Raw genomic sequence first — 23,328 nt, 5'->3', positions numbered from 1 at the left:
TTTCGCGTTTACAGAAAAACCTAAAACCTAGTAACACGTTCGCTAACGATATCAAACGAGCTTCTCAGAAGGCAAACTATAAAATTCCACTTTCTTAAGTTTCGTTATAGAAACACACGATTACGTGGTTCAATTCTTAACAAACAAATTAGTTCCTATTACGAATTCGTTAATTGTTACATACAAATAATAACAAATGGCAAAATAAGTTTAATAATAGTGGTGATGGTATGACGATATTATAAATTATTATATTATACTGCAATATAAACGGTGTTCCATGTATTCTGTTACACCGTGTATATATAGAAACAGGAGTAATTTATATGATAAGACATTAAAAGAACCCAAGTCCCGAAATAATTTAGCTCCGACGAAAAGACAAAGAGGAGAAAGCAACTAAAATCGAACCGAGTAAAGCGATGACAACTTTGAAGACACCGAGTATACAGGGAGAAACTGATTCCCGATACAGGGAGCTCCCACACCTATCCCCTTCGAAAAGTTATCGCGAACTTTTAATAGCCAATTCCGATCTTTCGTTGATATTCTCGCGAAGAATCCTTCTCCTCGTCTCCGTTTCTAACGCAAGCTGTTCCGCGCGTGCGTTCTGTGAGAACCGCAAGCGATAGCGAATCGAAGGAAAATCGCGAATACGCGTTTCTATATCCAGCGTCTCCAGACATACACGTCCGATGTTACAATAGATTTTTATGTAGATGAACCGTTGAATTACGTTTCACTTTGATGTCTGGCCAAAGCTGTACCGCGCATCGTGCGTCGTGAGACTCGTTTCCCAACGACGAAGAGACCATCGAACGTTCCGCCGAAGCAATTCGGTTCGCGAGATTCCTGCGAAAATATTCCGTGCCAGCAATTTTCCTGGAAACGAATCGAATTCGGGCTATGCGGAGTAGGAATTCCATTGATATATGCATAGGCAGTTCGTTAGATTGTGTACGAAGTAACGAACGTCGAAACGTAAAAGGACTATATCGTTACTTTCTTGCTTCCAACGTTCTGTCTGCCTCCTCGATATTGAAGAAGATTAAAGTTTTATTAGTTCCTTTGTGCCACCTTCCTTTCTCTTCGGTCAGTTTCAAATATGCATTTAATATGTTACAAAGTGTACAAATTGATGGTAAATTAGTAATCACAAGCCGTCTACATTAGTATATTATCTATGGTAATATACCATACTACATACCTTTCTACATTACTATATTACTTATGCTAATTTACCATATTAATACCTCACTACATACTATATTACTTATGCTAATATACCATATTAATATCTCACTACATTACTATATATTACTTATGTTAATATGCCATACTACATACCTCACTATATTACTATATTACTTATGGCAATATACCATAGTATATATCTTACTACATTACTATATTACCATGGTAATATACCATACTAAATTACTAAATTACTTATGGTAATGTACATACTACATATCTTGCTGTATTACTAAATTACCTATAGTAATATGCCATGCCTTTCTATATTACTATATTATGTACGCTAACATACCATACTACATACCTTTCTACGTTACTATATTACTTATGGTAATTCGCCATGATACATTGCTTTCTACATTACTATATTACTTATGCTAATATACCATAATACATACCTCACTACATTACTATATTACTTATGCTAATATACCATATTAATACCTCACTACATTACTATATTACTTATGGTAATGTGACATACTACATACCTTTCTACATTACTATATTACTTATGCTAATATACCATATTAATATCTCACTACATTACTATATTACTTATGTTAATATGCCATACTACATACCTCACTATATTACTATATTACTTATGGCAATATACCATAGTATATATTTTACTACATTACTATATTACCATGGTAATATACCATACTAAATTACTAAATTACTTATGGTAATGTACATACTACATATCTTGCTGTATTACTAAATTACCTATAGTAATATGCCATTCCTTTCTATATTACTATATTATGTACGCTAACATACCATACTACATACCTTTCTACGTTACTATATTACTTATGGTAATTCGCCATGATACATTCCTTTCTACATTACTGTATTACTTATGCTAATATACAATAATACATACCTCACTACATTACTATACTTACTTATCCTAATATACCATATTAATACCTCACTACATTACTATATTACTTATGGTAATGTGACATACTACATACCTTTCTACATTACTATATTACTTATGCTAATATACCATACTAATGTCCCACTACATTACTATATTACCGTGGTGATATACCATACTACATTATTATAACTTATGCTAATATATCATCTACATACCTCACTACTTTCTTCACCTCACAACTTACATTTCTTATGGTAATATACCATACTACATATCTCACTACATTACTATATTACTTATGTTAATATGCCATACTATATACCTCACTATATTACTATATTACTTATGGTAATATACTATAATACATACCTTACTATATTATCTATGAATCAGCAATCAATGAAGCAATCTGTCTAAAGTTCTATCAAAAGCATACTAAGTGGAGTATATTCACGTAACAGCGCGTGAATTAAGAACAATCGTTCAGGTTTTTACTATTATAATAATTAAGAAAGAAAAGTAACAAACGTGAAAAGAGAAAAGTAACAAAGTAATACGAAATATATACGTATTCGCATCTTAGAATCTGTAGAATCTGAAGAATAGATATCTCAAGAGTATGCCGGACGTAATACGTCCAGTACCGTTGAAAATCTTCAATATGAAGATGTATCTTCCGAACGAATGAATCGTCGAAGCTGAGATTTACATTTCGCAGCCACCTTCTTCCCCCAACACACTCACCAAGTTTCATCTCGATCAGCAACCGGTGCCATTCGAAAGAATATCCATAATTTTAGCAAACACGACGTAACGTACCACTTTGAAACTCTGTGTAAAGCAGATAGATACGTCTATTCCCTGCAATCTTAAAATAGACAGATTGAAATCTCTTACTATACCAAAGTTTCTTCAATGAATTCGTATTTAAGTAATAAACTGCGAATAAAAGATAGAAGATTGTTGGAAAAATTCATAACAAAATCTATCTTGACAAATTCGATTATGCAAAATTTATTCGTAGGTGTCTTTATGGAATTAATATTTTATTACACGTTGGATATAGTCTTTTTTTCAAGCAATTTTATTATCTATTAAGTAATTCTATTAATGATCTTTTCGATAAATCTCTCGTTAATTCATTTTCATTTATTTTGAATATTATTTTAATTTACTTGAATAATAAATTCTTTCCAATTACTTCGTACGAGCTTCTAGCGTACTTAATTTTATGATGTTAGGCAATTTTGTAAAAGTTTCGATCGCCTGTAACATAGAAGAATTTCATTAAACTACTGCTACTTTGATATCACTTGTAATTTCTACTTTCATGAAGTAGCATAACTGTTATTAACAGAGTGTTAAAGTCGAGATTCTAATTAAAAAATGCAGTATGACACATATATTAATTGAGAACACAGAGGGTTGTCAATTTTCAGGAAAGCTAGGAATTTCCCAAAACGGGAATTTATCATTCTGGTGTAATTTTTAAAATGAAAAGATAAATAATCATCTATTTTAATTAAATTTCATTATTTTTCTTTAGTATTTCATTTTTTATTTTAATTCCATTCTATGCAATAATAAATTCAAATAGAATTTATACTCGACGAATCGGAGGATTTATTTTTATCTTTTAGATTTCATTTGTGAGTGAAACTTGGTCGCCCAATTCGTTGCTCCAAATCATAAAAATTTAACAAAATAATCTAGAACAAACGTTTCGCCACTAGTTCCACTACCTATCTTTGTCTACCAATCAATCGTTGAAAACGTACGAATTTCCTAAAATAGTTTACTATTCTGACCCGATTTTTCAAATCACTAGATAAATGATTATCTGAAATAAATATTATCATTTCCCCATAGCATTATTTTTAATCTCATTTCATTTCATCTTTCGCAATAATAAATTCAAATAGAATTTATATTCAACGAACTGGATTTATTTTCGATCTTTTCATCTTTTAGATTTCATTTGCCAGTCAAATTTGTTCAGCCAATGCACCGTTCGAAAGCATAAAAATTTACGATGCTGATACGAAACAAACGTTTCCCCATTGATTCTCAGTTCAGGACCAATCGCGATGGCAGCCATCGTGTTGGATACTAGTCAATTAAATCGAATATACACGCTGCACTGGCGAGATATTTCTCCGGGCTCGTTTCATTCGGCGATTCCACGTTTAATTATATTATCGATGGACACAACGCTCATCGACTGGGCCCGCGTGTGTCACGCTTCCGTAATTAGCGACAACTGTAGTAAATCGGGTCCAATCACTGCCGAACAGGAAATAGCGAGGTGGCGGAGTCACGTTGCGAATTTTCGCCTATTGTGCGAGAAATTAATAAAGCAATAGACTGGCGTTAAATTACAAGTGAAATTATCGGCTCCTTTCACGACTCGATGAAAATTCCCGTGATTCGATTTAAATTCGCCGAGTTTCCAATTACTTGCTCGCAGGTTGATTAGACTCTGCTTCTGTCTCTTCTATAATTTACCCGAACGTCTGAGTACTCGGTAAAATTATCAGAAATCTGAAAGTTTGATACCAAGTGAGAAGCGCAAATACTTCTTCATTTATTTCTTATTCGAATGTATCGTAACGCGTTATTCTATCGGAACATCCAATAAACACGACGACTTCGTTATTTTAGCTTGACGATCTTAACGTTCTAAGTAGAGTCTGACTTAACGCTCAGAACATTAACGCCTTTCTGTTTCTTGCACGGTTTCTCGAATGTTTAAATCGTCGCGATAAAGCAGCGATGATTAAGATGGTAAAAATTGGCCGGCAAATGCAGAAACATTGAAGTGACAAAAGAAGATACGACGATGAGAAGCGAAGCGCGAGATGCAAGTTAAATAACTTTCTTTCTCTCGCCCATTAAACGTTACACCGAGAGATTCAAATTGGACATTTTGTACTTTTCGCCCAAGCGAATGTGCGGAAAATCAGCCCCGTGTTTTCATTGTCCGTCGTCTTATGTGACACGTCGAGCAAGATGATAAAAATTGTTGGAAAAATACAGAAACACTGGGAACGTACGACGATGAGAAGTGACACGTAAAATGCAAGCTAAACAGTTGCTCCTGTCACCCATTAAATGTTACATCGAGAGCTTTAAATTGCACATGTTGTACATCTGCTACATTTTTGTACATTCTCCCCTGTGAACGCGGATTGTGCTAAAAATCAGTCCCGTGTTTTCATCGTCTGCCATCTTCGTTTGTAACACGGTACAATCGTTTGTCCCTTTACAGTTACAAAATAGACGCGAGATTAATCGCACAACGTGACGCGGTTAAAGAGGAGGAGTCAGCCTGCGCACGATAAATTTCAACGAAGTTTCGCTTTTTATGCTAGTTACGCTAGGAGAAGAATTATGATCGATGCCATAAATGCTATAAATTATACCCAAGGCATTGTGGTCGATCATTATCACTTTGCTCGAACCTAATGTCTGCCTTGTATTAAATGCAGAGCAAAAAGGAAAAAAGGAGGAAAAGAAAAGACGCGTAAAAAAAGCGCGAACGAATCTTATTACCGAAACGAATAGAAGTCCCCCGTGCTGGCGTTGGAGGGAAGAAGTTTTTTATCGGTCGATTTGCGGCAGCGAACAAGCCCTGAATGCAAATTCGTGGGGCGACACATTCCAGAGCGCGGAAAAGGCAGCCACGAGGCGGAATGCTTCCGCGGGGAGTTAAGTCGATAAGCTAACCGCGTGGTTGAATTTAAGCCACGGCTCACGGTGCTTAAGAAGCGAGCTAACGGTACTCAACACATGAAAATTGCCTGTCACGTGTAATTATAGACCGGATTGAAAATCAGATTAACCGAGAACGGTGATCAACGACAAGAAACCGGGTCAGGCGGCCCCATCGAATAAACTTTCCTTAATATCACCGTAAAATTAGCGACGTCAATATCCGGTGAGGAGCCCCACAACCTCCAACAACTTCTCGCGGTGCATCCACCACCAAACTTCCTTCATAATGAATATTCCGTTAACATGCAGTGGCTCGTTAAAGTATCTCGACAGTTACCATCGAAATATTTTTTCTTTTTTTTCTTTTTTTTTTTTGGATGTGTAATTATTTAATTATTGTAACGACAGATGTAAATGCGAGTAGAATTGTTCGTATAACGAACAGAGTTTAGCTTAAGCTACGATTATTCTTACGACTTACTTGTTACGTACGTGGTTTCGTTTAAGAGTTTTGTCTATTGTTCTGGTTTAACGCGTACGTGTTTCTGTTTAACGCGCAAGTTTTATGGTTATTGTTCCGTAGTGCAAATGGAAGTAACCGCGAAAGTAGAGGGAAATAAAAAATCCTATTGTATAATTACATGATTACAACGTACGTTGATGACTGTAAAAAGCGCCGACTATATTTTTCCACGTGTGTTTACTAAGTGATATTCCTAAAACGAATAGTCGGTTGCCCTTCTATGTGTTTAGTACAACTTTCCATCGCTCTTAAGAATTTTATATCTTGCTAGTGTTCCATACAGGAAATATAAGTAATAAGCGTTTTTAAAATGTTGCGGCGTCGACCATAAGAATATGGAATACAAAAGTCTGGTTTCAAAAATAAAATTGTAACCTTCAAAGGGTTTTTCAAAGTTCCTGCGAGATAAAGTAAGCGTCGCCATGATATTTTCTCCCCTAAATCGTAAAACGTTTGTTGCGAACGTTTCTTTATACCATCCATAGTCTTCGAACTATTTACGTGTTTCCCGATAATACTGACACACTGTTTAGTGACAAAGATGGTCCATAAGTCAATTTCGTGTTTAAAAACCGTATAACTTTCCTTTTACTGCGTATTTTTGAATTTCTGTTTCGGAATTTTAAGGTTAAGCTAAGAACGATGAGTATAAATCGTCGAGAAGGTAAACCTCGATTACTTTTTGTCACATAACCTGTACACTAAATTTTAATCTTTATAGGTTAGGATTCACGGCGATGAATATAACGTAACTTTTGGAATTTCGGTGTCCTAAAACCTGTTTTTATCTTGTTTATTAACATGTCCATTGAAGTGAAAATGGACCACATCTGCTGTTAGTACAGTGTTAGCAAAACAGATCATGGATTTTGTAAACAAAATTTAATTATTTTTACTCGTTGCTCCGCTTTGAGTTTTCCCATTATAAATTTCCCCCCAAAAAGCAAACTTTACAAATCTGAAATAAACATACTTTTCAAATACACCACAAAGAAAGTTAGACAACTTTTAAATGGAAAAGTGAATTATGAACCATACTGTGTATATTAGGCATATTTGTTACACAAAACATTTTGATTAGCGTTGCAACGAGTAAACTGCAAATTGCAGGCATTTATGAAGAATAAATAGTATTACGCAGAAATTCATAAAATATTTCAAGCATAGTAATCTGTATAATATTTAGCGAGCTAAATAAATCTACGTAGGTTCTATTTCATTAGTTGTATTTCATAAAAATTTCAATTTTCACCAACATCCGCATTTCAGTAATAAAAGTCGAATACCGTGATCCTACTTTCGAAACGATAAAACAATGGAACAACCTACATAACATTAGGGCGATAAATATTTGTTAGAGCACAGCGTGTGCTTCCTGCTAGATAAAATTTAGTACGAACGTATTTTCCAGCCTGAGTTTCTATATAAATAGAATATATTTCACGCGGTCGAATTTCCAGAAAGCCGCTGTAAATTTGATCAGGCAAGGCCGCTGAAAGCCCCGTTAAGCGGAACAGCGTGAGCAAAAATCAAAATTTAAAGATTCATAAAAATTTCCTTATCCCGGAAGCGTAGGAAACTCTCGTTATATTTGTTATCTATGCAGATTAGTGGCACCTAATGCCCTTATACGGAGATCATTAGCCGCTTTAGACCTTAAATTATTAGTAATGGGAAACTGTAGAACGTGGCGCATAAGCTAAGCGTTCTACAAGAGCTGGCTGCGGAAATAATGAACCGATGTTGGGGAAATATTACACTTGTAACGAGAATGAAGAAGTACAAGCACAGACGATGTACAGAATAGATGGCATGCAATGCTTTCTCGTGTGCCACGTTTTGGGGGTCACCTGACTCACTTACCATCTTCGCGTCACATGCGACCTTATCGATCCTGTACTTTACTGGTTTGAATTAAAACTAAAATCTTGTATGAAATGACGAACACGATATAGAAGAGGATATTCTATAGTCGCAACGAAATATGGTATTTTATACTTGAGAAGGCATTATACGTTCAAGTTACTTAAATTACCGTAAAATAAAATATCGTACAGTAGATCAACGATTAATTTAATCAGTTTCAAATAGAAATGTAATTTCATACATCAAAAATATAAAGATGTGAACTCTTCCATCTTTTCTATCTTCGTCTTCGTATGTCCGAACCAATTATTAATTATAAATTATTAAGCGTAGGTTATCGAAACCTACTCAGGTCGAAAGCTGACTCAAAACCTCGCAACACAATTTGTCGATGACCTAAACAGACGAATTGGAAGGAAATGTAAGAAACGAAAGGAGCAAAAAGATCACCAAAATCTTGTTTCCTTAGATAAGTACATCGATCAGGTACGTCGACCTTGGGAAATATACTAAAGTTAATAATAATAATAATAATAATAATAAGGCTTGAGACTAAGCTTTAAAACTGACACTTAAAAAACGAACAAGTTCCTCGTTGTCCTTCATCGTCCAACAATGAGGTTAAAAATTAACTTAATCCAGGATCTCAGAACTGAAACCTACTTAAAAGTAGAGCTAAACTAAAGATGGATACTAGATAGATACTAATCTAAAATATATTAGATCACAGTTCTGCTGGCAATTTTTTCATATCAAACAGTTGAGCCTAAATTTCAAAAATCAAACTATAAATGCTTCGTTACATCAATTGCTCTCATAATAATAATAATAATAATAATAACAATAGTATAGTATAATATAGTATAACGATAGTGATATAGATAAATTGTATAAGGTAATTGTATCCAATAATAATAATAATAATCTAATGTAATATTTAGAAGGATTAGGTAAAGGAGCATTTAATTTTTCGCCCTAAGTTACACGATGTGTCTTCGTACACAAAACGCGTAAAATGGAATTAGCCTAGATATATTTATCTTAAAATTAATTAAAACTAAAATACACACATCGCACGATGTGTCCCTGTGATATACCACGGCGTCCTACGACGCGTGCTAATAATTTACTATGGTATATATCTATCTTATGATTAATTAAAGTTAACACACACGCACACACACACACACACACACATACAAATTTCTCGTTGGCTATCTAAGCTGAGAGTTAAAACTAATACTTAAATCTAAAACTTAAAAGTAAGTATGTCTCACGCACCGTTTATCTACCACAGAACGATTACATGTAGATTACATGTAGATTTTTACAAACTTAGAAACAAGCATATACCACGCAACATCTGTTTGCCATAGAACGATTACGTACGTCATTACTAGACTGCGGATTTTTATGTATTTGTAGGAAATTTGAAAGTACAAAGTTGCGCATAATGCACGTAATACGGAGAAATATATAAAATGTACAAAGCATAATTCTTTGTAGAATAGTTGGCAGGTAAAACAATTTTCTATCGTGTGCAAACCTTTTCAATTATATTCTGACGAACATGAATCTGCATAAGAGTCCACGACCTAAACATTACGAAGATTGTACAATAGTAGTAGGTTGTCCGGAAAGTGTCTTTCTTTTACAGACGCGTCTTTTACAACAACGTATCTTTATACAAACATGAAACCTAATCTGTCGAACTTCGTGATCTTTATCTTGATAGAACAAAATGGATCATACGTAATTCGATAAAATAATATAAAACGGAAAATATTGTGCATGTATTACTTCCTTATAAAACGAAAGAAACTTTCCGGACGACCTAATACTATTGTACTATCTATATACTATAATACTATTGTACAATCTTCGTGATGTTTATTAGCTGTAAGATATTTTAGCTGTACAATTTAAGATACAATAGTACTATTGTAATATTAGTGTACGATTACACACATACAATTAGTGTATAATTGGTATATATTATTGTACAATCTTCGTACAATACATAAATACAAAAAATTCGTACAATACAAATATACAAAATTAGTAATAGACTATGGCTTGCGTTTATCTATTTTATAATTAATTAAAATTAAATCGCGCCACCCTACGCTAATAATTTACATTAATTAATACACACGCATCCATACACGTTGACTGTCTAAGCTGAGAGTTAAGACTACTATTTAAATCTAAAACTTAAAAGTGAGCATACGTCACGGACCATCTATCTGCCACATAGCGATTATATATAAATCTTAAATAAATTAAAAAATAAGCGTATATCGTGCAACAACTTTTTCTATGTGATAAGCGACAGTCTCAAGGGAGAAGAGATCTTTATTTTTCGTTCCAAGATGGATAAGTATCATTATACAGAATCATTGTACAGGCTCATTTCACACAGGTATCTACCTTATCTCGAACTAAAGCTAAAACGCGCACATCCAACGTTGTGCCACGACGTCGAACGATCAAAAAATAGCAAATTTGTATATCTACTAAGGTAGCTTGAAAACTCTAATAAGGCATCGTCCTACAAATCATAAGATATCATGACAGTACAACCAATATTTTATCGTAAATATGTCATCTGAAGAAAAGTAGGAGGAAATATAACGGTTCTACATATTCAATCCATTTCATCTTATTTTAGAAGTTATGGTATATCTAATTAGGAATATATTTTATGTAATATTTGCATCGTGATACCTTATCTTAATTTGTCGCGTTTTATTGTTATTAATTAACAATTTCAACAATATATAAATATATTTATTTATTTATTTATTTACATACTAAGTAGATATCGAGTTTTATTTCTAAGGTGACGTTAGAATTTCTGTATTTCGTGCATTCATTTCAAACTTGCGATCATTAGTAGTCAAAAAGCTTCAACGCCTCTTACGAGCCACTGCATCTGTACTTTTCGTAACTTTCCCATCACATTTGCCATAAACTTTTTGTACTTTTTTAATATCTTAGTTTAGGTATTTTAACTATCTGAAAGGATATAAATTACGTCAAGTGCTCGCCAAGGGGTGTTTTCCAACGAAAAAAAAGAAAAAAAAGATTGAAAAGGAGAGAAAAATATAAAAAATGCTTGGAAGGTCCTGGATATTTTAGAAAGATATCTTAGTGTTTCATAATCTGTGACTGAAAAAAGAATTTATAGATGAAAGACAGTATTTCATAAAAAGAGAAAATTCCAGGAAACTGCAGAATCGAGGAAGAAGAAAAAACGTGACGTATACTTAAGACGTCAAGGAAAACGTTCTAGGTGCTATGTATGTATGCGATGATTTCGAAATGGAAAAATTTCGAGGGTACGAAATATCGAAAAACACCTTGCATCCAAATACCATCGAAAAGTGACAATTTCAGACGTACATTATACGTACAAGGACCCATCGAATAACAGAAATGCTAAAAGAAAGAAAATTGGATTTCCAGAGCGAAAGCGAGAAAATTGACTGTCGAAAAAGTGGAAAGGAAAAAGGAAAATTGTTTATAAGGACGAGAAAAAAGAAAATTGTTTATAAGGGGCGAAAAAAGGTAGAAACAAAGTAAAAAGGGAAAATTGGTCGTAGAAGTCAAAAGAGGTAAAAGCAAAGGACCTTTAAACAAAAAAGAAAAAAAGAGTTGAAACGTGAAAATAGCAAAAGCGACAAATAGAAAGTAACAAAACAAAAAGGAGACCCTTAAAAATCAAAGAAAACGGTTGAAGGCTTTGAAACCTAATAAAGCATAGGAAAATGACATTATTATCAAACGAGACAGGAAAATTGATTAGAAAAAGAAAAGGGAGATCCTGAGACGCTCGGTGGTTCGCTAAGAAACAAGATAAAAGTAGTATAACATTACCATTTGAAAGACCGTGTCTGGGATTGGAAATCGTCGAAACACAATGTCATGTCGTCCCATTTGAGCAAAGTGTTTTCCTAAGTTGCATGCTAGTACCGTGCCATTAAGAAACTCGTCGGTTAACAAACAGAAGGAAACTATTCTGAGCGATCATGTTCAACTCGTGGAAAGCGAGTGGTTCGCGTTGAAACAAAGCGCGTTTCTTCCTGCTTTGATTCCTGGAGAAGCCCACTTTCCTCGAAAATATGTAAAGAAGAGAAAATGTAGGGAAGAAACCTGTCACGATCGCCAACACTTGCTATCTTCAGCGTTAACTCGGCAACTTTAAAGAACAGGAGAAAAATATTTGATGCCTTGCTCGTTCACGAGACACTCAATGACTTAATCACCTGGTCGAATGTTATAGAAACATTGAAACTTAATATTTCGTTCGAAAACACACGTCATTCGAAATTGTATATCGTGTTGGCAACTAAGTGATTGCGGATTTTGTCATTAGGTGGTATGATAAAATCCGCAATCACTTAGTTGCCAAGCCAATGCATTTCGTAGACGACATTTGGCTGTAAGCGACAGAAGTCGAGTTTTTTAGGAGAAAGAAAGGAAATTCTCTGACCAGCTTGAAATTATTTCTGAAATTTCATTCATTTTGATTGTTATAGGATCTGAAGCGTACGATGATCCAAATGTATGGCAAAATATTCTACTTGTTTTTAAAAGAATTGTATTTGTCGAAAGGCCTGTATGGGCCACCTCTTAGTCGCAGAGAAAATTGAACGTGCCATTCTCTTCAATTTGCGAGCAAGTAACTTGTATAATAAAAAAAAAAAAAACAAGAAATATATTTTTTCAAAATATTCCTTTTACTTTTATCGCAAAGATATATTTTACAATGCTCCGAGCAAGAATTGTTATAAAATTGGTGACGTTCCACGTGTTCCACTTACATCATTTTATATATATTTATACCACTTTTTAACGCTATTATTAATTATTTAGAAATGGAAATTGCCCTGAAATTCTCTACTACATTACACGGTAAAAAGACCATATTTTTTAATTTTTCCACTTGCAGTATCGACCACAAGAAGTCTTCGTCCGTTGCGAATTGATTATCATCGAGCGTCGTATGCTCGTGAAATGATAACACATGTCAATTACGCTCGTGCATCCTGCCATCTATTTCATCAGTTTCTTACTAAAACATTAGTCCCCAGCGCACTCTACTATTTTACGGACTATTTTCGAAATAAACTCGTATACTTTTATACTTTTTATAAATAAATAAATAAGTAAATAAATAAGCGAAGAGAAATGGAGAGGCGAAACCGCGGATGCTCTCATCAAACGCTGGAGATGAGAGTTGGCTTAGATAATTAAACACCAGGAGGCCGAAATTAAAGGACTTCCGGCAACCGTTTGCTAAAAAATTCAAGAATCGAATTATTTCCAATTACCCGAGCGAGAAGCCGCCTTCAAAGTCTTCGTCGAATCGAATAAACTGACTGTACGTTTTCCGATGCAACGCCGCTAACGAGCTTTCGAAGAAACATGAAGAGAGTTATCACGAAATTAGGAATTCCCTTAATCACAGCGCCACGGTCTTCAACGCGAATTAATTTCCCACCCCCGTAACGCCCCTCCACCCCTTTCATACTAATCTAAAATTCAACAGTAGTCGCAAATAGACGGTTGACCGAGTGATCGTCAAACAGAGGCGGGTCTACTTGCTTCCTGTTAGTCTGCTTGCTTAATGGTCTGTTGTAATGATGGATGAGCTCGCGACAAGAGTGGTGGTTCGTCAATTTTTGACCTCCTGCCGATTATCATCATTCCCAAACAAGTTTTCTCCTCCTGTGTGTACAGACTGTGACAAAATATGCATCTTCGCGTCGGTTCGTGAAGTAACATGAAACCTAAGTGTTGGGAGTTGACAACTTGGAAAGTGAAACTCGAAGCACGTGCTTGTATACGAATATGTTGCATCGCCTCAAGGTCCACGATCCTATCCACGATCGACCCTATAAAATCAGCCATTTACTTCATTGTTACTGTCGTTGCTGACATTGACGCTGTTTTCACCGACAGGATTTCATCCACAGCGGATGCCACACTTCGTCGACTACAGTTTTAGCAACAGCGATCGACGCACAGATGATCGTTCATTTTATTATTCAGTTTATACGAATCTCTGGCAGAGTATGGTTTCCAGCGTTGTATCAGCTTACGTTTTATCCTTTGCCTGTGTCTGCAACATTGACAACAGGTGCATATGTCTTGCTGAAACCTAGTCCAAACCAATAGCAATCGAAGTGGCAGGTGTGATTTTCGGCAGAAGCATTTTTCTTGGAATTTGCTCACAAGTGGATTGGTATTGGCTCGGGTCAGGTTTATTCCTGTGAAAAAGCGAGCGTACTTATCTACGTTTGTATGTAGATCTTGTGGATCGTTGCAAACGCATGATACGATCTTGTAACAGTCGGTTAAACGTTGTGTCGATCGATTTTTATCGTCGGTGAGAATCGTGTCGTCGGAGAAATCTAGCGTAAGTGAAGTACGATGTCAGCGAAGTTTGTCGTCGATGGGATCTTGTCGATGAAGATAGTATCGGTCAAACGATACAAATGGATCTCCATTCTGAGCAAGTTGAAAAGTAGACGAAGAGAGGAAAGCAACGATGTTACACGGTCTTTCAAAATCTTCGAATTTGCTATTATTTGTAACGTTCTCTCGCAACGAGTAAGAAGTAAGTTTATGGAAATAGGTGGTTCGCGAGTGCTTGAACGATGATTGGTCGCTGATGGGATGAAAAAATTGACAAAAAGCGGGATCGATCGATTTCTGTGCTTTTGGGATGGTGAAATATTTTGCGACAGCCTGTATAGCGATATTTCATTCAATTCATTAAATGGAGGACCTCGTTAAAAATTTATCGTCGTCTTATTATAGAGACAGGGCAATCTCGGAACACGCCAGTTCTGTCCATTAATTCGTGCGGCCGGTTCCATTCTGTGATTTCGATTTGTCACGAGCACCGACCTTTCGCCAAACGACACCAGGCTACTTCTCTCTTTAGCCACTCTAGTCCCACGCTGATACGGCTTCTCACCGACACGCATATCGCTCGTTATACCGTCATACCATTCGCTACTCAACGCCAACACGTTGCTCTTCAAGATCTCGATAAACGATTACCCTTTAAATCGCGCCAGCCTACGCCCCCGCAGGATTTTTATTTAGACGCGCACAGATTTCTTCTATAGGAACAATCCACTCGAACGTCCAACTGCGATTTGACGTAGTGCAGGCATGAACGTTTCACAGTGCCATTAATTCCTTCTCTATTTTCTCTTGAATCCCATATGAACACATAAAAATTTGCTTATTAGTAGACAACAATTTTAACAGCCTACTGAGTCCATTTAGATAAGATAACGTTGTGATTCAAATTCTAAACTTGAACCTCCCACTGTAATTTGATCTAGCGCAGGGATGGACGTTTCACAGTGCCATTAATTCCTTCTCTATTTTCTCTTGAATCCCATATGAACACATAAAAATTTGCTTATTAGTAGACAACAATTTTAACAGCCTACTGAGTCCATTTAGATAAGATAACTTTGTGATTCAAATTCTAAGGTTGAACCTCCCACTGTAATTTGATCTAGCGCAAGGATGAACATTTCACAGTGCCATTAATTCCTTCTCTATTTTCTCTTGAATCCCATATGAACACATAGAAATTTACTTATTAGTAGGCAACAATTTTAACAGCCTACTGAGTCCATTTAGATAAGATAACGTTGTGATTCAAATTCTAAACTTGAACCTCCCACTGTAATTTGATCTAGCGCAGGGATGAACGTTTCACAGTGCCATTAGTTCCTTCTGTATTTTCTCCTGAATCCCATATGAACACATAGAAATTTGCTTATTAGTAGGCAGCAATTTTAACAGCCTACTGAGTCCATTTAGATAAGATAACTTTGTGATTCAAATTCTAAGGTTGAACCTCCCACTGTAATTTGATCTAGCGCAAGGATGGACGTTTCACAGTGCCATTAATTCCTTCTCTATTTTCTCCTGAATCCCATATGAACACATAGAAATTTGCTTATTAGTAGGCAGCAATTTTAACAGCCTACTGAGTCCATTTAGATAAGATAACTTTGTGATTCAAATTCTAAGGTTGAACCGCCCACTGTAATTTGATCTAGCGCAAGGATGAACATTTCACAGTGCCATTAATTCTTCCTGTGTTTTCTTTCAGATCAAATACACCAGTACATAGTTATTGACAGATAGGAATTTTCATAGAAACTCTATAGAATCTTAAGAATCTTAGACGTGTACATAATATACGATACAAAAGTCCGTGGTTGAAGAAGTTATATAGTTCTGTAGTTGGTAGAAATAGAATCGGACTTTGCAGACATTTCGTTTGGTATCCGAAAGCAACTTGCATAATCCAAATACTTTGCAAACACGAAGACCAAGGACCAACCTCTTATGTTTCCTAATGCAAATCCCAAGCGGAGCAACTTTTGTATTGGAATTGATTTGGAAACAATGAACTGCCTAACTTTGGCTATGTGTACGATGCCTGAAACCAATTTGTATAATCCAGATACTCGCGTAATTAGAAATTTGCTCCATTAGGAAACTCGTTAACGTCGTGAAGCGCTATTTATTAACGCTAGTAACTGGTAAGTTGGACAAAAACACCTGGAATCTGCAGGTTTCGCGGTATCGACTGTGACAGCACAGCTGTAGCGATCAGGCAAGAAGTTGGACACGACGTGAATCGTGGAAAGAAGCGTATCCAGTCAGACTGAACGAGTCTAGACGCAACTTTGATTGCTGAAAGATTGCTCGCCGGGTCGAGCTAACTTTAATGAAATGAAACTCTAGCTGGTGAAATGCCTTCGCTCTCTATCATTCCCAGGTTCTGCAGACCAACGAACCAACCTGGACTCGCGTGTAATTAGCTGGTGGCTGCGGTTGGTCCGCGTAACTGCAACGTTTCTTCCTGCCACGGAGAGAGCCTCTGTGAGCTACGGGCCATCCTGCAAACATCCTGCACGCGTTTCCCTTTGAGAAAACCACCGGGTGTAATACGTTCCTTGGTGCCTTTTTCTTTTCCAACGTTAAATCACAGCCTGGCTCGCGTCGCCCGGTCATACATTTTAATAGGAAATCTCGTTCAATTACCATACCAACTATATGGCGGCTTCGGTGTCGATTAAAACAGATGCAAATGAACAGGGCCTCCACTATCATTTTCCGAACGATTACCACAGCTTCGGCTATCCCGCCCGTTAATGAAACCTGTGAATAGACCTAACCCTAACACGCCTCCGCTGCTCCGATTTCCAACCTTTGTTGCGAATATAGCACCTGCAAGAGGCACGGCGAGGTTATGAGGTCAGACGCTGAGGTTTACGCGTTTTAATCCCCAACGCTTTGACTTTTACGCTGACTCGTAATGTCCGAACCACCTACCATAGAAGGCTTTCACGCGTATAGTACATCGCACAACTAATTATACGCGATGTGAAATACTTTGGCAGGTTTTCCGCAAACCTTTCTGTCTGATCAATAACCCGGATATCAACGAACATCGTTCACCGTCTTCTTCATTTTCTCTGCGATATAAATCGACGTTCCGTGTAGCTGTCGAATACCTGTAACAATATTCTTTTTTTATACGGCCATTTGTCAGGACCGGATTAAGGTTTTCCAGAGCATATCGACCCGGTGCAGGTTTTCACAGAGAAACGGAGGAGGTCAGCGTTACTGTTAAAATTCAACAAATTTACGTAAAATACGAAACGAGATTTACCACGCGTATCGACCTGTTTATTTCGTGATAAGTTGCATTGAAAATTTTGCAGCATGCGTGTCCGCAAGACAGATCACTTTCTTCGTCTGTTTTATTTGTCACTCGTTATATCTGATCGTGAAATGAAATACACTTTTCTCGAAAAAGCAAAACCCTCGAGAATATACATGTTTTATTTATCGCCAGATTTCGTTCCAAATTCGAATTCGTTCAATCGAGAAGGATATAGCAAAGTAAAAAGAAGGGCAACAGATGGTAAAAATATCGTGGCTTTAAAAGTAAAAGGAACTAACAAGCGCAAAATACCCGCTACATAGATCGTTAACGGGAAATGGGGAGAAAAATCGGGTCGACCCGTTTCTGAATCGATTTCGCGACTTTGCTACGCGCGATGAGGCCAGAGGTTGCCCATAAAACCAAAAGTAATTCCATTCGAAGGCCAACAGATTGTTCCAGTTGAAACGTATCTTCATTTATCAGGCTCTGTTCGATCAACGAGTCTCTCGTTCCAACAGCGTAGCAATTTGTCACCGGCACGTTCTTCCTCGATAAGAACCAGCCTCGCAAATTACGCGAGTCCTGCCGCGGAGATAGCCGCGGCTGCAAGTTCGATTAAAGCGTCGCGAAGCAGAACTCCGAGACAACGCCATCATATTGCTGGCTCTGTCTTTGGCAAAACCGTTAATTCCAGACCTGTCTACGGTTGCGAGTTTGTAATCCGTTGGAACGGATATAACAAGCTCGTTAATAAAAATATTAAACCACGAAACCGATCGACACGACGCACGCAACACGTTGTACAAATCACTCGCGAAATCACGTTTGGAATTGTCCTGAATTGGAATGTTCTAAAGCAGCGTAGTTTTGTGACGTTTTTTTTTTAGAAGGGAAATGAAGAAAGAAATGAAGTCATTGAATTTTGAGATATGGTTTTATATACAAAATACGAAATACAAAAAGTACAAAAAAGAAGATTTCTAAGCTTAATTTCATGGGCGTCTTGTCGCTGCAGTCTTCGATCGGCGGGAAAGATCCACCTCGTAATTCTTGACTGAAACAAAAAACCAAAAAAAGGATTAAATTATCATAAATTTTTGTTCTGGATGAACTAAACAACGGTAGAGAAAAATGTGAAAGTAAAAATTTTGGCGGGTTTAAAAAAAAAGTGTTTTTTTAAAAAGAAAATAAACTTTAAGGTGCTATAACAATTACTTAAATAAACTTTTTTTCTGGTAGGTGTGTTCCTATGCGAGCACAATCTGCTTTTGCAAATTTAGTTAGTTTTGCAAACTAACTAGCTATATCGAGCGCAACGGAGTAATTTCAGGTGAAAAAATAAGTCGAAAGTGCAGAATGGAAATTTGTTTATACGGCGCTTTGTTCTCGTGAAAATTACATTCGAAACTTGTTGAATACCCGTACGTTCGAACCTTTATTTCGTTGGAAATGAGACCTTAAACCAGGTTAAATTACATTTTATTCTACCATTTTTCTCTCTATTTTCGCCATTTCCTTTTCATCGACAAATTTTCCCAAATTAATTTTCGTTACTCGTGAATTTGATCCGTTTAAAAAAGACAGTTTCTACTAATCTAGCTAGGACAGAATCTACTGAGAGAGAGAGAGAGAGAGAGAGAGAATATCGTTTTACATTTTCCTCAGAGGAAATTCTCTAATCAGATTCGAATTTATATTTGCAACTTACTCGATTCCATCTATCCCGATCACGAACAAAGTGCAGTCCATGCAGAGCGACCAGAATGTGTCCTCCAGGGTTTGCTTGATAATGCAAAAGGATCGGCCGATTTTGCCATTGGTTGGTTCTGTTCCAGTGTCGATTCGTTAGGAAGCTCTCGAAATCTCTCCGGGTTCCACCGTCTTGCTCCCAATATCGTTCTCCTTAAGTCTGCGGTCGTCAATTAACGGTGTTCCATTATTCACGAAAATGCCGGTCGATGGTCGTTCCGTGGCGAGTGCTTCGCGAGTTTCCAGTTGCAGTACCGAGACACGGAAACTTTTCCTTCGTCCAAAAACTTCTCCAGGCTACTTTGTAATTCCCTTCATTCGGAGTATATGTTGCCGGCAATGTGTAAAATGTCGATATTTTATATTGTAATACCTAGGAAATGAATAGGGAGCGCGTCGATTTTAGGCAAAAGCGTGAAACGTTTGTGTTGTTCTAATATATCGTGTAGTTTTCCTGGCCATTGTACACAGAGTTGTCTAAAAGCCAGACACAATCAAATTTCTCAGCCACTTTCGATAGTCGGAGAAAAATATGTTTCGAACGAAAATTCTATCAGCTTTCAGTCGACTACAGATTACGATATTACGAATTTCGAAAAAGGTTTTACTTCGATGGAAAGTTTTATATTTTTCTTCTTCTTTTTTTTTTTTTTAATGAAACAATACACCTTTCTGTACTCTATTCGATGTATTTTTTAATTCCCTAGAAAGAGATATTGAGGTATTTGAGTGGAAAAAACGAATAGTTAAAAAAAAAAGAAAGTTCCACGCTGCATCTCCTTGTAGATTTTTCGTCATTTCTAGAAGTTGCAATAAGAGCTGTCTGCCACAGATCGTGTCTTCCACGTGGCTGCTTCTACCACTGATTACTTCTTGGGTTTTATACAATTGGGTTTAATATGGGAAATGTCATAGGTCTCCACGTCTCAGAAAGTTTCCGACAGCTGTCGCCAGTACCATGCAATGCTCGGATGAATCTAACGTCTATTTGATTGGAATTAATGGAACAGTTAAGATTTTAAGTCACTTGTCTCACCTATCTCATCTTGTCTAATGAAACGTAAGAACAAGGGGCTACCAAACGTCTGGCTCAGTCTGACGTCTGTTTGATCGGAATTAATAAAATAGGCAAAACTTTGGCTCAGTTGTCTCGCCTATCTCATCTTCTCTAATCAAGCATGAGAAGGAGGAGCCATCAAATGTTTGGCTCAGTCTGACGTCTGTTTGATCGGAATTAATAAAATAGACAAAACTTTGGGCCAATTGTCTCCTTCTTATGTTTCATTAGAGAAGATGATATAGGTAAGGCAACTGGCTCAAAATCTCAACTGCTTCGTTAATTCCGATCAAATAGACGTCAGACTGAGCCAGACATTTGATGGCTCCTCCTTCTCATGTTTCATTGGTGAGACTGAAATAGAAACATGAGAAGGAGGAGCCACCAAATGTCTGGCTCAGTCTGGCGTCTGTTTGATCCGAATTAATGAAACAGTTAAGATTTTGGGTCAGTTGTTTTGCCTATCTCATCTTCACCAATGGAACATGAGAAGGAGGAGCCACCAAATGTTTGGCTCAGTCTGGCGTCTGTTTGCTGCGAATTAATGAAACAGTTAAGACTTTTGAGCCAATTGTCTCACCTACCTCATCTTCACCAATGAAACATAAGAAAAACGAGGCACCAAATATTTTCTTAACAATGTAGGAACGCTTGCTACTTTGCCAGAGGACTATGATACTCCTATGATTTCTCGCAAGTGGTTCGACTACCTCTTTCCAGGTGGTCGACTACCTGTTTCCACGTGTTCCACTGCGTGTTTCCATAAACACGACTTCCAGTATAATCTCCCCTATCCCGATGTTTAAGGCACGGGCCTGCTTGATAGTCTTACTATTAAATCCTGCAGCAGGTACCGGACGAAATAGAAACTGCAGGTCCTCTTTCCTTTCTCTTTCAAACTTCCTGCAATACCTACCGTAACGATCGTACAGCAACAGAAAATTTGTCACGATATTATGTTTTATCAAACCTTCTCATCATTCATAGTGCGTCACGAGCACGAGCTCGCCTACAATCTTTTCGCTAGATTCGCCTGTATTATCACACGCGGATTCGATCGATAATCGTCACTCGACCGGAAGTTCACCGGAACGCGATCCATTCGGCAGATGGGGTCACCGCTTTCACGCGAACGACCAACTTTCTCTGCCGTTCTCGGAACAACTTTGAATAATCGCCTGCCTTCAACTTGTCACGCGCTTCCGTCCCCACTTTTACGGAATGCACCCTGCAACAGGTCTGCGATGAAATTCTGCCCTTCGAAAGGTCCGCAACTGCTGTGAAAATTACTCGTCGCTCGCATCGTCGACGAACGAACTCGTTCCAGTTGTTTAGACACGAACGAACCTGAAAAATTAGAGGAATTTTTTTCAAATGGGTTATGCCAGCTGGACTTAGCTCCGATGTTAAATCCGGCAACCGACCGTGTACCCTCCGCGCCTTTTTTTTATTCCTCTCTTAACGCCTCCGTTGAAGAATTTAAAGGCTGCGATAAGCAGAACACGACGAGACCTTTCGCTCGTGTTTCTGCAGCTTGAAAGCACAAACGCGCATTTAAACGGCGAACAATTTTCTGATTCTTTACGGCGCAGTGAAATTCACGGTTCCACCTATCGAGCTCCATTTATCACGGTTACACTGCCGCAGTATAAACACCAGGACGATCGATACTCGGCCGATTATTGCTCTCGCTTTCCTGAAAATATAAACTACACCCATTGTTTCAGCCTGTGTTAATTGTTCCAGCCACTTTCCTGAACCTTTCGCTCAGACTGACTGCCATAAACGAACTTTGCTCCCTTGATCATCGACCGAACAAGTTTCTCCTTTCCATTCTACGAGATTATTCTTCTGCTAGCTTCCGAATTTACCGTAACTTTGACATTTTTGCAAAAAATTATCGTCTCACGACGGAGCAGACGTTGCCAGGATTTTTCAATTATTCAAAATTTCGGAGCTTTAAATTTGATGAAGATGGACTCACGTGTATGGTAAATATAAGTTACACCATATTATCAGGTAAATATTGTAAAAATAGGTTTGCAGGTGGAATTTTAGATAGCTTAGAACCTGGAGTAGTTTGAATATTTTACAGAATAATCGAACCTTGATCGTCCCTCAGTGTCTTATTAAGAATCTTGCAATTAGATTGCTGACTTGTATACGCTTTGAGAAATGAAAGAATACAAAGCTACATAGAATACGGAGATTTTTATAAAAATATATAAAATAACCAAGATACAGTGCTTGTTATGATTCTATGATATTTAGTAGCTGTAACACTTTTAATTGCTTGTTGGGTAAAATTTTATTCGAATAACAAATGACGAATAAAGCTACAAAATCATCATTATATTCGCCACTAATGAATGTGTCCTATCTAACAACTATATATCTGACTAATAAAATAATTTACTCGACTAAAAAATTATTGCTGTAAGAATTTATCTGAATAAAAATTTAATCGAATAAAATTATACATTATTTATTACACTATTCGATACACATTAATATATATATTTATGTATTTTATCGAGGATGGACATGGT

The 23,328-nt window shown here is 36.9% G+C and overlaps 1 protein-coding gene across 1 annotated transcript in view; it reads left to right on the top strand.

Moving 5' to 3' along the window:
• Nucleotides 1–23,328, top strand: part of AChE-2 (acetylcholinesterase 2) — a 149,548-nt gene that overhangs the window by 89,259 nt on the left and 36,961 nt on the right. The gene's annotated exons all lie outside the window — the stretch shown is intronic.

This window comes from Bombus vancouverensis, chromosome 16, assembly GCF_051014615.1.
Source record: "Bombus vancouverensis nearcticus chromosome 16, iyBomVanc1_principal, whole genome shotgun sequence".
NCBI lineage: Eukaryota > Metazoa > Arthropoda > Insecta > Hymenoptera > Apidae > Bombus > Bombus vancouverensis.
This window is presented reverse-complemented; position numbering and strand designations above follow the sequence as displayed.